The sequence below is a fragment of the Tasmannia lanceolata genome, unplaced genomic scaffold (assembly GCF_043159265.1).
Source record: "Tasmannia lanceolata isolate RefF3 unplaced genomic scaffold, GAP_Taslan_0.1 ptg000002l, whole genome shotgun sequence".
NCBI lineage: Eukaryota > Viridiplantae > Streptophyta > Magnoliopsida > Canellales > Winteraceae > Tasmannia > Tasmannia lanceolata.
This window is the reverse complement of record NW_027518679.1, coordinates 16173086-16186726: the sequence shown is the minus strand read 5'-3', so window position 1 is coordinate 16186726 and position 13641 is coordinate 16173086.

The following is a 13641-nucleotide window of genomic DNA, read 5'->3' as shown; positions in this document are numbered from 1 at the left end:
AATTACGAAATTCGAAAAAATAGCCATCTCAGGATGATCTATTTTTTGGAATTTAAATTTTTTTTTGTGTTCATCATATCAAAACAAGATTAAAGGACGTTTTCCGGAGTCGTAATTTTCTCGAAAATCGTGTTTTAAAAAATAGAAAACTCTTCAAAAACATCTTTTTGACGAAGAAACATAAAATATATACTAAACAGATTCCAAAATTCATGAAATTTTGAGGGAAAATAATATGATACTGATACATTCTACTATGAATTTTTAAAGATTTTTGGATTTTGTTTGGTATATTATTTGATGCTTTCTTTGAAAATTATCAGATTTTGGGAGATTTTTTACTGACATCAGATCACAGATAAAATTCTCAAAATTTTTACAGTAGTCTTATATTCCATATTTCTTGTTTCTGTAAACTTTTTAATTGATTTGGATCTTGTTTCATATGGGATGTAGTGTGTAATTCATAATCTGGTCTAAAAATTGAAAAATCCGAAATTGATAGTAAATGGTTTCTAAAATTCATGAAACTCTCACAGCATGCTATTTTTACTTATATCTTACTCCTGTAGAAATTTAAATGAATTTAGATTTCTATTTCTAGTAGTTTCTGTGTTATTTTTGCAATCTGGTCATATTATTGTTAAATCAAAATTAAATATGAGCTTAATGTAAAAATCTGCAAAACTCTTTCAATAAGCTACAGCCCATCATGTCTTGTTTCTGTAGAATTTTCAATTCATTTCGAATTCGTTTGCAATAATTTCACTTGTAAAATCACTCATATGTTTAAAATTGATAAATTCTATTGGAAATTTGAAATTAATTAAATATCATCACAAAGTTTCTAAAGAATCCTAAATTTTTGTCACATATTAATTCCTTAATCCATTGAAACAGAAATCTTAGGATCTTTAGATTTCACAGGAAAAATGGCCAGTGCATCCATAATCGTATCCCAATTGCAATCGATCTTTGACAATTTGAAAATTTAAGCTATAGCATGTTGTTGGCTCTGAGGTTACTGTCCACGGAAATCCTGAGATATGCTAGGCAATAAGATGCTATAACCTAAGTTTTAAATTGCACAAGGAAAGAGCGCACGATTCCCTTTCTTGGATGCTATTCTGGGCCGAAATTGGTGAAACCTAGAACCATTGGTATTCCTTAAATGTCTATAAACTGAAAATCCCTGAAATCTGAAATTCATTAACTTCAAGAACTGAAATCGATTCATCTCGTGTCTCTCAGAACCGTTGGGTTACGATTTCCGTCATAAGAACCATTAGAGCCCAATTTAGGAACACCGGTGTCGTGTCTTGTCCTAAGTTTTAGGGAGTCCTAGAGTTAGGAGTCCGGCCTCATCACGTACGTTTGCTATGGATAGCAACCGTGCCCTAGGTCTAGTTACACTAGTCACCCAATCTTTTCCTAGGACAAGCCTAGTAAACTAGGATGTAGGCTAACCTGCATTAGTCTAAGGAACAACTTGCATTTATATAAGAATCATATAGCATCTTAGATGAAATCCTAGGATAATAAAATCCTCAACTTGAATTAAATAACTCCTCTTAAAACTGTTGAAACAGTCAAATCAGTCTAGATCGGTGTCTTAGTTGAGTTAGGCATAAGTAGCTTAGCTTAGGTGCACCGAACTACGTCGACTCTGATTCCAGTGAGGCTTGGGTACGTAGGCAGCTTGGATGTCTGATGACATACCAATCGCGAGTCGGCTCCACAACAAATGTGGGCTTTTGTATATTTATATTATGAATTCTTAATTAAAATATGTAGGATTTCCTTGAAATTAGAATTTTAGGAGAACTTTCACTTAGATTGAATCCAGACAAATTAAGAAATCAAGATACACATTTAGGATTCACATTGAAATTAGATATTAGGATGCATGTCACCTAGTTCGCACATTAACAGAGAGTTGAATGAGCCATTTAAAATAAATTTAAAAGAGTTAACTTTTGGAATTGAAGACCGATTATCGGGCATGAATGGTGCATGTGGTGGATAACTCCCCATACCTTCCATTCTTGTAACCAGGTAGCGAGTCTAGATTTCTGGTTAATCATGGGTCCTAGATCCCACATCTAGGTGGCGACTATGTCAGTTTCTTTTGGGTGGAATTCGGATTACCTTAGTGATCCCAAGTTCACATAAAAGATGAATTAAAATTAATGATAAAAATGCACACGCCAATCGCGTGGGTATGAGAGACCAAGAGAGAGCGTGGCGGCTTGCGCCCCACCCCTCTCGCGGGATCGGGTCCCACAACGATGTGAGACGATCGAGTGAATAATGGAAAATGTTCCAAGTGAATGATAATTTACTTGGAGGCCCTAGATGAATCTAGCCCCGGAAAGATGATGGATGGAAAGAGTAGATGGATTAAGTGAATAGATCGGGTGTAAGTGATATGGATGAATTAAGTGAGTTGATAACCCACTTAATAGCCCTAGACAAATCTAGTCCTGAAATGATAGCGAACGGATTAAATGAGTGGGTAGCCCATTTAATGACCCTAGACGAATCTAGTCTAGATAAGAAATGGTTTACGTGAATGGATAATTCACTTAAAGGCCCTAGACGAATCTAGTCCAAATAGAGAATGGTTTAAATGAATGGTTAATTCATTTAAAGGCCCTAGGCAAAGCTAGTCCAGATAAGAAATGGTTTAAGTGAATGGATAATCCACTTAAAGGCCCTAGGCAAAGCTAGTCCAAAATGGTCTAAGTGAATGATTAATTTACTCGGAAGCTGAGATACAGTCTTCATGAACGAATAGTCCACTCAGAAGCAATGATACGGTCTTCGTGAACGAATAGTCCATTCGGAAGCAATGATACGGTCTCCGTGAACGAATAGTCCACTCGGAAGCAATGAGATGGTCTTCGTGAACGAATAGTCCACTCGGAAGCAATGATACGGTCTTCGTGAACAAATAGTTCACTCGGAAGCAATGATACGGCTCCGTAAACAAATAGTTCACTCTGAAGCAATGATACGGTCTTCGTGAACGAATAGTTCACTCAGAAGCAATGATACGGTCTTCGTGAACGAATAGTCCACTTGGAAGCAATGATACGGTCTTCGTGAACGAATAGTTCACTCGGAAGCAATGATACGGTAAGAGTGAAATGGCTAGTCCACTCAAAGGTCCTAGACGGGTGGGTCAACATCTAGTCCTAATTCGGGTTTCCTGAACGGCATGGGGTTAAATGGATTTGCTGGGGATGATTGAGTTAAACATGTATTTCTTCTGTTGAGGATTTGGATGAACAAAGATTCAAAGATTTGGAGTAACAAGATTCAGGGACTCGGAGTAACAAAATTGGACGCCGCGTACAAACAGGCTCAAGAGGATGAATGTTGCTTTGGTTGACGATTGAAGCGGTTTCGATGAGTGAATGCTTCCTTCACGAGGATTAGGGCAAAAGATCTTAGCCAAACCACATCTGAGGTTCTTCCATTGCCTTAAGGTTCTCTTCAGCTGTTTTGTTAATTGAAGATGAAAACAACATTCTCACAGGTCCCTTGCCATTTTGCAACAACCTTTTGGCTGAGCAATTCATTTGCATATGTGATCTTTTAGATTTGAAGCTATCCCTCTGTGATTGTCTTACTTGTATTTGCTCTTTTTCATGATTTGTCGCGCAGACGAAGAAGAATAGCCTTCACCTTTTCACCAAGAGAGTTGCAGCTTGAGGAGATGGAGTTGCGAACAATGTTTACACAAAAGGAGACAATTTTTCTAAGACAATGACTAATTGAGAAGACTCAATTTTTCCGAGACAATGACTAACTGAGAAGACTCAATTTTTTTGAGACAATGACTAACTGAGAAGACTCAAACAAATTTTTGAAGGTTTAATGGGAATGTAAAGACACAGGAATAACGATACTGACGCTTCTGATCATAACTAATAATTTTTTTTTGATTGGTAGGTCTAACCTCTCAAAGAGTACTTTATCAGTTTGTAAATGTTTGTACTTTCTTCCTTACATCAGTAGTACTTCATGGATTGTTACTAACGCTCATTGGATTGCTCAGTTTCGTGCCCCTAGCTTCGAGGATGAAAAATATGACTGCTTGAATTTCTTGGTTTTCTGAGTCCGTTATTGGATATTGCCCTTGTGGATGATTTCTTACCATGACCAAGGTGCCTTTTTAGGTCTTCAACTTGGCGGACCGTTTGCCCTAACTTTTGCCTAAATCGCCCTTTTGGGTTTTCGATTCAGCGGGCTTGCACCTTAATTTTTGCCTAAGCCGCCCTTTCGGGTTTTCAACTTAGCAGGTGAGTGACCTTGACTTTTGCCTAGACCGCCTTTTCGGATTTTCAGCCTAGCAGGTCTTCAAACTCTGTTTCCTTTATCTTTATTTTTTTTCTTTTCTTTTCTTTTTTCAGATTTAGAACCTTGAGCACCGCGCACCAAAAGGACTTATAGGTAGGGTGAGGTTTAACAAAGGAAAGGCTTAAGGTTTGAAAATTTCGACCGAACCTGAACGAGCAGGTTGCCTACGTATCCCGGTGTAGGAATCAGGTCGCGCGTAGTTCAGGGCAGATGCCCCGAGTATGAAGGTAAAATGGATTTTTTTTTTGGAACTTTCTTTCTTCTCTCGTTTTTTTTATTGATTGATTTTTTATTGCTAGTTTTTTGGAAATTTTTTTTTGAACGACCGCATTTGGATCAACCAAGTTACCTACGTACCTCAGTGAAGGGATCAGGTCTCTCGTAGTTCAGGGCAGATGCCCCTAGTATAATGGCTTTGAAAGGAATATTTAGTCTCAGAGGGTTAGCAAATGGGGTTTTTCTTTATGCTTTTGGGTTATGATTTTTGAGGTTTTGTTCGGCCAAAGGAGGCCTTCCGGTGCTCAGGCTTACAATTTTTCAATTTTAATGAGATTCATCAGTTCTTATAATATTTTCCTCTCAGAGTTTGACGGCTTTTCCAGGTAAGATTGATCCACACTGTAAGAGCTCGAACTTGTCCCTTTGGATTGAAAACGAGTGATAAATATTCACTAAGTCTCCTTCCTTCAGGATTCTGATTGCACACTTTCTTGTTAAAGGCTTACTCCGGTCTTGATGTCTTTAAATTGTTTACTCGAATTCCAACATCATGATTTGGATTTGACATCTGCTTTGATATTTCATTAGTTGGTTCCACTAATTGATAGCCTTCTTGAATTCCTTTGTACAGAATCCCATGTCTGCATATTGATTCTGATGATCTTGGCAACCTAAGTCGAGAATTGAAAATATAAAAGGCAGGCTCCACTCATGCCCCTTGTATAATGTATGTGTCATACATTCGTATTCCCTTGATCTCTTATTTCTCAGACCTTATCCTTGGTGTGAATTTATGTTGGACGATCTCTTCTATCGTGAATTCTCGAAGTAGGTTTACTAGTTCTTTGCTCTCCTTAGAGGATAGGTGTAGACACCCCCATTTTGCTACGCTTTAAAAAGCAAAAGATTCGGTAGTATCATCGAGTTTTGAATCCGTATTCAGCATTAGATTAGGCATCCATGCATTTTAGGGTAGATTTCATTTCATTATGAGAGTTTTGAAGTTGATTCGCAATCCTGAAGGTCTCTAGGGGGTTCCTTTGGCCTCTGAAAGATGAAAGTTCAAGTTTCCAAGCAAATAAAAAAACCTGCTATTTTTAGAATTTTCAGGGTTTCCCTCATTTTTGCCTATTTTGCACTGCTAGGGTATTTTGGTCATTCCCGATGTGTCTCGTTTGACCCCCGAGTTATATTTGAAAAATCTTGAGTGATTTTACAAATTTTTGAAAAAGCTGCTATTTTTAGAAACTCATGGGGCTTCCACATTTTCATCATCTTATGGATATTTCAATCATTTCTCATATGTCCAAAACCATCTCGAGGGTACGGCTGATGGATTATGAGTAATTTCGTAAGTTTTGGGAAACCTGCTAAATTTAGATCTCTCAAAATTTTCTCTTAGTCTTGCACTTCGGGGGTATTTTAGACATTTCCAAACATATCATATTTGGTCCCTAAGTTGTGTCTAAGAACTCTTGAGTCCGTTCATAAATTTTTGAAAATCTGCTATTTTTAGAATTTCTCAGGGTTTTCCCTAGTCTCGCCAAATTCTAGCACCTCGGGATAATTTGGTCTTTTCCTGTGTATTTCTTTTGATTCTCCAAATATGTCTGAGAGATTATGAATGATTTCCTGAATTTTGGAAAACCTGCTAAATTTAGAATTTCTCAGGAGTTTCGCTTAATTTGGAAATTCTAAGTGTTGAGGGCATTTTGGGTATTTTCAGGGAATACCAAATGATTCTGTTTAATATTGCTCACCGAAAGGACCCAATTTTCAAAAGTTTCTATTTTTGAAGTTTGACCACAAAGACTTTCCATTTTTAATTTTTTCCTTTAGGAGTGAACCAATCTGAGGGTATTTTGGTCGCATTTGGATGTGTAATTGTCAAATAGAGGCATTTTGGTCCGAAAAATTATTTTCCCAAAAAAGATGGTTCGATCATGTGTTGAATTTAGAAATATTTTATTGAATTTTTACGGAAAAACCCGAAACCCGTGTAAAATGGCCCATTGGGCTAAAGCCCGTAAAGATGGAGCTCATGTGGGTTCAACCATATGGGTCGACCACCATGGTGGGCGCCCCACATGGCTGACCCACATGAATTGAGCATCCAACCTTGATGATGTCACAATGGTGACATCATATTTGTTAAAAGAAAAATAAAAAGAATAAAAAAAAGAAAAGAAGGAAAGAAGGAAAAGAGGAATGATTGCTTAAAAATGTTTTCTTCCAAAGAAGCAATGTGGAATAAAGAATAGCATGTCTTGATTGACAATAAATGAAGATTGGAATCAAATCTAATTTGGAAACAAGAAAGAAAGAAAGCAAGCAAGAGGGGAAAATTAGAAACAAGCCAAAAATGAGAGCTCTCACATTGGGAACTACTATTTCTCTCTTAACCCTAGCTTCTTTGTATAAGAATCAAAGCAAACAATCCTAAAAAAGGATGGGAAAAAGATCAAAATTCATTTTTTTCTCTCTCCTCCCAAGAAGAAGAAAAAAAAAATCTCTTTTCTCTTGAAGTGTGATCCCTCTCTCAAGGGCTCTTCACAAAAGGAATTCTTGAATTCCTTCTTCTTCTCCAAGGCATCACACAATCAAGAATTATTAGAGTGTTCTTTGGGTCTTCTTCATCATATAAAAGGGTGCGACAAAGCGTATACCTCGGATCTACGCACCCTAGAGACAAGGAGCGCGATCAACGGTAGGATCTTTATCTTTGTAATATCAAAAGTAGAAAACATGCTAGGGTTTTACTTTTGATAGATCAAATCAATGAATTTTTTCTTGAAATTCCAGTATGTTATAATATAGATTATGAGTTTTCAAAATCCAAAGTTTGATCAAAAAATTAAGTTTCCTCTATTTAATAATGATTTTCTTTCGTTTTTTATTCAATATGAATTTAAATCGGATTATCAAAGCAAGTGTTAGAAAATGTGGGTTTCTTTAAAAACTGATATTTTTTGGGATTTCTATAAAATAAAATACTACTGGAAACTTAATTTCCAATCACGGTTTGGCCGTTTTAATTTTCATTCTAATTTTCAAACAATAACCCCGAAAGGGATTATTTCTTGATGAACGAATCCAATAGTATATCAAACTATGTCCAAAATTTATAAAATCTTATTTCCAAAATCTTAGTGCTTTGATTTCCAGAATATCCAAAAATTTTTAGATTTTTTTGAATTTGTTTAATCCGGTTTTAAATTATTTTAAATTTCGGCCATTTTAATAAATATCAAAATATTTTAAAAATTAATGAAACTCTCCAGAATTAATTTTCAATAATAAATTGATTTTTTCATGAGATTTGATTTTGAAAAAAAGTTTTTTTATTTGTTTTCTAATCGCTTTTTCGTTTTACGTGCCGTAATTCTTTTTCTTATTAAATTAGTAAATTTTTGAAACTTTTCTTTACAAACCAGTAACTAAGGTTACTGGAATGTTAGATAAAAATTTTAAATTGGTTTTGCAAAGTTTTAATATGGTTTTGTAATTTATTTTAATAAATGGGTTTCAATTTCTAGGAAACAAATTCCCCTTTTCTATTTAAAAAATCAATTTTATGGAGGATATTTAATTTTTAAGTTTTGAAATTTTGATAGAAAATTTTATAATCTATTATATATCTACTGGAATTTTTATTTGATTTTAGGATACTATTAGGTTTGCTTTTTAAGTAATCCTTTGGTTTTATCCAATTTTTGTGTGAATTGCAATTGACATCAAATCGTAATAAAAGTTCTTGAAAGTCATACAGTAGTCTAATCTCATGATTATCTTTATTCTGTGAAAGTTTGGGTTAATTGAAAATTGATATGCTATAAGTTGATGTGTTAATCTATAATCTGATTTAAATTTTGGAAAATTATAAATTGATATCAAATCTTAATGATAATTCATGAAATTTTTTCGGTAAGCTACAATTATCCATATCTTGTTACTGGAAATGTTTTAACTGATTTGGAGTTTGATTGTTTAGGGTTACTGTGTATTCCTAACAATCTGGTCTTAATGATATTAAATCACAATTTAATAGCAAATCAATACAAAAGTCAGTAAAAATCTCCAAAAAACCTTAACTTTTCATCATAAATTCAATCCCTAACATTTTGAAACAGAAACCTTAGGGTTCATAGATTGCCTATGTAAATTGGCTATGCTGTGACAATTTAACTGCCGAGATCGTAACCATAATCGTATACTAATTGCGATCGATCCAGCATAATTGGAGTGCGTAAATTATAGTATGATATTGGCTCCGAGGTCCACTGTCCACGGAAATCCTGAGAAATATGCCAGGCAATAAGATACTATAATTTACGTGCTAAATTATACAAGGGTTGAGAGCACGATTCCCTTCCATGGTTGTGATTCGATGTCGAAATTTGTGAACCATAGAGCCTTTGATATTCCTTAAATGTTTAGGAATCAAAAATCTTTGAAATCTGAAATTCATTAACTACAAGAACTTGAATCAATTCATCTCATGTCTTTCGAAACCGTTGGATTACGGTTTCCGTCATAAGAACCATTAGAGCCCTATTTAGAAACACTTACGTCATGTCGTGTCCTAGGTTTTAGGGAGTCCTAGGTGTTAGGGAGTCCTAGAGTTAGGAGTCCAGCCTCATCACGGGCGTTTGCTATAGATAGCAACCGTGCCATAGATCTAGTTACATTAGTCACCCAAATTTTTCCTAGGACAAGCCTAGTTATCTAGGATGTAGGTTAACCTGCGTTAGTCTAAGGGACAACTTGCACTTAGATAGGATCATATAGCATCTTAGATGAAGTCCTAGGATAATAAAATCTTCAACTTGAATTAAATAACTTCTCTTAAAACTGTTGAAACAGTCAATCCAGTCTGGATCGGTGTCTTAGATGAGTTAGGCATAGGTATCTTAGCTTAGGTGCACCGAACTACGTCGACTCTGATCCCAGTGAGGCTTGGGTACGTAGGCAGCTTGGATGTTTGATGGCATACCAATCACGAGTCGGCTCCACAACAAATTGTGGGGTTTTGTATATTAATTTTCTTGTAAATTCTTAATTAAATCATCTAGGACCTTCCATGAAATTAGAATTTTAGGAGAACTTCCACTTAGATTGAATTCAAACAAATTAAGAAATCAAGATACATATTTAGGATCTACATTGAAATTAGATCATAGGATGCATGTCACGTAGTTAGCACACTAACATAGAGTTAAATGAGCCATTTAAAAGAAATTCAAAAGAGTTAACTTTTGGAATTGAAGACCGATTATCGGGCAGGAATGGTGCATGTGGTGGATAACTCCCCATACCTTTCATTCTTCTAACCAGGTAACGAGTCTAGATTTCTGGTCAATTATGGGTCCTAGATCCCTCATCTAGGTGGCGACTCTGTCAGTCTCTTTTGTGTGGAATTCGGATTGCCTTAGTGATCCCAAGTTCACATAAAAGATAAATTAAAATCAATAATAAAAATGCACACGCCAATCGCGTGGGTACGAGAGACCAAGAGAGAGCGTGGCGGCTCGCGCCCCACCCCTCTCGCTGGATCGGGTCCCACAGTTTGGCGACTCTGCTGGGGATCACCTAACTTCATTAAAACTTCAAAGGATAACTCATTTGAATTTAATTTAACTGGCTCATGAAAACTCTATCTCTTATATACTTGTTAGATTAGTTTGTATGTTTTATTTTCTCATCACATTTTACTCAAACTTAATCTAATAAAACCTGAAGGCATCATAGATTGCGCAAACATACTGCACACACTTACATCACTTGAATCTAAACTCTTGCATCTCACATGCACACACATCCTATTTTAGGAACCCGGAGTGTTATCTAGCATGGTTGACTGGGATTTCATCACCTGGTGTCTCTGTGCTAGAGAAGCATTCCACCCCTAGCCTAGCACCCTATGGTGCGTAAACTGATCTCTTGTTCACGTACTGATGCGCCGGACACTGGTACAGTATATCGAACATGGATTCGCGCTAAGGGAACTCTTGGCCTTACCCTTAGATTAACCCACACATGCATGTAGTATACGAACACATGTGCATCACGTGTGTGAGCCTAGCTTAGGATATCCTACCCATTTGTGTCTAGATTAGGCCGTGGTCCATCTTCCAATGGCTACGATCGGTCCTTAGGTACACAAACAAAGTCATGAGTCGAGATCCTCTCTCTACTCCGTTAGATTAGGATTAGGGTTTGATGCCTTCAGGTAACCCTTGTCAAAATGTAAAAAGATTAAAAAACTTTCCCTTTGGGGTTAGGATATAAATCCCATAATTTCCAAAGATCTCATAGGATTTGTCATTCCTGATCTACCCGTTGAAAGCAATCCTATGTAATCTCATCTAATCTTTTGATCATGTGTCTTTCATTCTTCTGTCATACGATTCGATCGTATCTTCATGCCATCCCCTAACTGGCAGGAGCAGAATCTCACAATCTTTCGCTTATGCAATCTCATGATCTGATCATACCTGGTCCAGATGATCCAATCTTGTTTATATCATTGGTCTCTTCTTACTCTAGGGGTAACCTGTTACAAGATTATTTTGATAAGCTTCTCAGAGTCTATTCCCATGACCCTTAAACTAGGGGCATCCCCTAATGCATTCGTGTCACCATCATCGTGTCTCAGTCATTATGGGATTCATTCTGTCATTTCTATTGCTTGTTTAACCCATAACCATCTTTCAATCGTCAAGTATAGAGCGCACCTTGAATGTCAAGCTTACACTTTATATTCCTTGTTTCCATTCCAGGAACTATCATAGCCATGTCTAATATTTTTCGAGTCCAGATCAATTCATTATTACAAATGAGGCCTGGCTCTCCACAACCTTCCGTTGTTGATCCAGATTCTGCACCACTTCCTCCGTCAGGTCCTTTGGTTGAAAGCTCAAGAAATACCCGGTCCATTACCACTGCTGATACCTTGGCTCTTATCCTCCAACAATTGCAAGAGCTTAAAGAAGAGAATCGTTGCATCAGGGCTCAATTGAATGAGATATTTGGTTCAACTGATGTTACCTCTAAAGGCAAAAGCCCTAGCTCCTCCATGGCATATGGGCGCGCTCAAAGTTCCATGGCCACGGGTTCTGAAGGATTGCTTCTGAATCTCTCTAGACAAGTGACCGCCCTCGCGCAGGAGATTCATCAAATGAAGCAACAAATGAAGACCAATTGTTTCCAACCGCAGAACTCTGAGCTCCAAGATGATAGAGAAGGAAGTTTTGCTATATGAAACTCGGCCAGTCAAAGCTCTAAGGAACAACTCAAGTCTCTGACTCATGAGCATGAACACGAAAGACCATCCAAACCAAATCCGATAATCGAGCTCAGTAGTAGCAGTGACGACGACAGTGACTCAGATGCCGGAGGAGATCTAAACGTAGTCTTGCCAGAAGGATTCCTTGATCCCCTGTCGCCGGATGATCTCGATGCTTAGACGACCTATGGTTAACAAAAGAAACAGGTCCAGTTATGAGCCAGCCCTTGCCGAGCATCCAAAGCCAGACAGTTGCAGCAGTCTTAGTCCTTTTGTTATTTTAATTAAGTCCAGTCATGATGTCAAGTCCAGTTATTAAGTGCAGTCTTCTAAAAGTTTGAATAAATTTCTAGTCCAGTTGAGTCGTTTCTTACTTTTATTTTTGAGTCAAGAGTGTGAATTCTGAGTCTATTCAGAATAAGTCTTATCAGATGTGGTCTTTTTCAATTCAATGAAACTTGCTTTCTCTATACATTCCAGTTTGCGCTTCTGACTTTAATAAACAATGAGAATAATACTCCCTCCTCAAATGAGAACAAAATTGACGAAACTCCACTTGAGTCACAACAATTACTTGAACAAGAGGAGGAGCGCCAATCCCAGCCTTTCAAAGATGAAATTGAAATGATAAACACTGGCACTGAAACTTTGATTCAGTGAATGCCGATTGAAAATACATTACCCACTGAAGAGTGTGAAGAATTGGTAAACCCATTTCGAGGATAAAGAGATGGTCCAGTAAGCGCTACCATTAATGCTAGAAGAAAGACCCAGATAGAAGGTTCAAGAAAGAATGAAGTGAATATCACATGCTATACAAGGGGCATGGATTCGAAACAACTTCCATATCTCCAGTCAATGGCCCTGGTCACAGGTTTCACCAGTGACAATGTAAAACCATCAAATTCAATATGAAAAGTGCAAGAGCAATCATCTCCGAGCGATCATCAAAATATCAAGGGCCACCGATTCAAGGATTAAAGGATGTCCAAAAAACCATTATGCACTCTCAAAGTCAAAGTACATCAATATCCAGAAGGAAGAAGAATCATTATCTCTTACCGGGCAATGCCGTCAAACTCCGTGAAAAAAAAAAGAAAAAAAAAATCAGTACAAGAGGGACTCTAGTAACCTATATCGATTCCCAATCTGAACATCGGAAGGCCTCGTTTGGCCGAATAAATCCCAAAATCAGAACCCAACGTCAAAAGAATACCGGTTTGCAAACCCTTCGCCCCGAACTACGTGAGACCTGATCCCTACACTGGGGTACGTAGGCAGCTCAGTTAAACCGAGTTCGGTCGATTAAAAAAAAAGAAAAGAAATTCAATCCTTTCAGAAAAAAGAGGGACAAGTTCCAAAAGAAGGGAAGTCAATTATTTCAGAAAGAAAAGAAAAAAGAAAAATCAATTAACCTTCAAACAACTTATCTTCAAACTAGGGGCATTCGCCCTGAACTACGCACGACCTGATTCCTACCTTGGGATACGTAGGCGACCTGTTCACAGGTTCGGTCGAAATCTTTATTGAACCTTAAGCCATTCTTTGAAAAGCCCTATCCTACCTATAAAGTCCTTCCGGTGTTCAGAATTAATGATCTAGGTCCCGAAACACAAAAAGTAAAAAAAAGAATGGAGTTTGAAGATCTGCTAGGTTGAAAACCTGAAAGGGTGGTCTAGGCAAAAGTTAAGATCATTCCCCTGCTAAGTTGAAAACTCAAAAGGGCGGCTTAGGCAAAAGCTAAGGGGATAGCCTGCTGAGTTGAGAATCCG